Here is a 3,095-nt window from a genome sequence, read left to right on the forward strand (position 1 = left end):
ATGATATCTTGTTTGAATTATTACAGAATCATGTTAGCTCTGTACCTATTGGAATAAATAAGCCGTAAACCCTAAAAAAATAAAAATGTAAAAAAGGTATAATATGTTCTGTTGGATCTCATGTCCAAACATGAACTGAGGTCCATTAGAGGCAGCAGAAACCTTTGATGAGAGAGAACAGAATGTGGGCTTGACATGATGCTGTGCTGACTGAGCATGATAGTCTTGAAACTAAAAAGCTGATTAAATATTCAGTCCCGAGTTTTTTTTTTCATTCCTTCAGAAGGAAAACATCATATGATATTCAAACGTCACAGCTGCAATTAGAAAATATCAAATAGTTCCTGTCCTCTCTGCCTGCACCAGCAGAACTCTGTGAAAACTATTTTACCTTGATTGACTCGGAGCTTGAAATGCATGACACGTAAAACTATTTTAATCTCTGATTCAGCAGTTCTCACCTCATGCTGATGCAGTCTTTTTGGTAGAGACGTCATGCTCACAGACGGTGCTAAAGACTCTCAGCTACTACCACAGCTCTGCAACTTAAGCTTATCTGTAAAAATGACTTGATTTGAGCCATTTGGGTTTTTTAAAGGTCAGTTGGCTGTTGTAGCCACCCAGAATCACACTGTCTCCAAAATTAAAGAGTTGTAGATGTACATCTAATCAGTGTTGTATAAAGTACCACAAAGTGCTACTTTGGTAGAAAGTTAAAGTCTCCTTTAGGAATATTACTTGAGTAAAAGTCTTAGTATCTGATATGTTTTGCACTGAAGTATTAAAAGTAAAAGTATTGATTTAAATTGAGCAGTTAGATTTTCTGTAAGGACATTTATTAGGAGGTGACCTCCCCAAAAACTGCAGAAATGACTGTTTTATTAAAATGATTAATTCATGTTAAATTTTAGGATGCACTAGTCCAGCTGTTTCAGTTTATATACATATATCAAGGCTGCACAAACCTTTTCCCCAAAATAAATGCCTATCAGAGGGCTGTGGCCAAATGCAATAATATAATTCATGAAATACAAATACATACTTTTAAATACAGGCACAATTTACATGGATGTATTTTCTACAATAACAAGCTGGGATGAAAACAAATCAAAAAATGAAATAAAAGTAACTTTCTACTTCTTGCCTTTTTTTAAATGTAAGAAGTAGAAAGTACAGATAACTGTGTGAAAATGTAAGAAGTAGAAGTAAACAGTAGGCTGTAAAATAATTATTCAAATAAAGTACAGATACCCAAAAATTCTACTTGCGTACAGTAAAGAAGTGTTTGTACTTAGTTACTGTACAACTCTGCATCTAATTATTATTTTTTGAGGTTTTTTTTTTTTTAAGTTTTCCAGTGGTTCAGGAGTCATTTTGGTAACAAACATTAAAGACACTCAAAGGCAAATGCAAAATTGTCTGCCTTTTCTGAGTGACAAAAATGATCACTTTATACCCAAACAGGAATTGTCACAAGATGAGTCTGTGTCCCACTTGTTTCTTGTAATCACAGTAGAGTGTCTTATTTTGGTTGTTTACARCTGAAGTCAGTGATCTGATGACCCCAACTTCTCTAGATTAACAACAGTTTTTAGCCAGAGGTGCACAGGGAAACTCCTCAAGTARGAGTTGTTGACAAATGATCTCTGAGACTTGCAGAGGAAAATGCCAGAGCCAAAACTGCCTGGCAACAAAGGCGTGAGCAAATCAAAACAAGGGTGTAAAGCGAAACGTTTTAAAATTGTTTTGCAACACGAGTTTTTAAGTTGAGCTAATTTCACTCTACAAAAACAGGCCCCGGGCTGTTTGAAACAAAGAATTGAACGTCCTGAACAGATTTCAACTGGCCCACATGGCTGTGTCACATTAAAGGTTTGCTTTAAGATCACTAATGCATGTAGGACAAGTGCAGGAATCAGCAGACACCATCAGGTCTGCAGTCTCATGGCTACAACAGATCCATGTCTAAATCCCTTGCTGCAGACAAACCCACTGCAATTAACCTCCTTCACAGTAATCTGCCTGAGCTCCACTGATAGATGAGTGCACCGCTCAATTCATTGAACTGGGATGACTGATAGTCTTTATTTCACTGGAAACTCCAGATTTCTGACAACAATGTAGACTACGATTAGTAAGGGATCAGGGAATCTTAGGGGTTTGTAGCAAATTACTGTCAATATGTACTGATTCATGTTTAACACCTGCAAAGACTCACAATAATKGTTTTGCCCATGTCTGTGTTTTCATGTGTTTAGGAAAATATCTAATGACAAATATGAAAAATGCTGATGAAACGTTGAAGAATTAATCATCCGATGTACCTCTAAAACCTATTAAGTTTTGAAGCCAATTCAAAATGGCCACAAACTAATAAACAAGAACCCGTACAACTCTAAATTTTACAGATAAAGCTTAAATTTGACATGGTACTGGACGATAATGGTACATACTCTGAGCGTGACATCTCATGAGATCTACAATGCTAGGCCATTAAAGGCATTTATGATGACTATTTTTTAAAAATTATATTTGTGTGTATAAGCATTTACATTTTTGGATTTTTCCTCATCTTTTGAACAAAAAAAAATCTGACAATAGCTTGGATTCTAGCAGATCAAGAATTGTTTTTCATCATTATACAAAAAGCAGCTGACCTCTGAGAAAGCAGACTCGCTGATTTTTTTTTTTAAAACAAATCATTAACAATTTTATGAGTTTCCTTCTTGGTGCTGTACATATACTCATTTTTAATTTTCATTTTCTGTTCGCCTTTGGTACTTTCCAAAGTAGCCTTCCAGGAAAATATAAACTGAAAGTATTAACACTTACACTAGTCCAAGGGTCTGCAAACTTTACGATCAAAAGAGCCATTTCTGCTCCACGGCTCACTAATAAAATGTGTTCAAGAGCTGCAAAACAAGCTACAACTGTGATTTTCAACTGGTGGTCCATGGGCCTTCTCAAGGTCTTTTCGGGACTCTTTACGGCCAGTGGAGGTGGCATTGTAAAACTAAAACATATATTGTGAATTTTATAATTTATTATTATTTTTACATATCAGGACAAACAAAAAATACAGTATAGTTTATACC

At 35.4% G+C, this 3,095-nt stretch overlaps 1 protein-coding gene across 1 annotated transcript in view; it reads right to left on the reverse strand.

The window, feature by feature from the left end:
• The window catches only part of ube2b (ubiquitin-conjugating enzyme E2B (RAD6 homolog)), a 14,560-nt gene that overhangs the window by 10,015 nt on the left and 1,450 nt on the right, over positions 1-3,095 (reverse strand). The gene's annotated exons all lie outside the window — the stretch shown is intronic.

This window comes from Austrofundulus limnaeus, unplaced genomic scaffold (genome assembly GCF_001266775.1).
Source record: "Austrofundulus limnaeus strain Quisiro unplaced genomic scaffold, Austrofundulus_limnaeus-1.0 Scaffold192, whole genome shotgun sequence".
Lineage (NCBI taxonomy): Eukaryota > Metazoa > Chordata > Actinopteri > Cyprinodontiformes > Rivulidae > Austrofundulus > Austrofundulus limnaeus.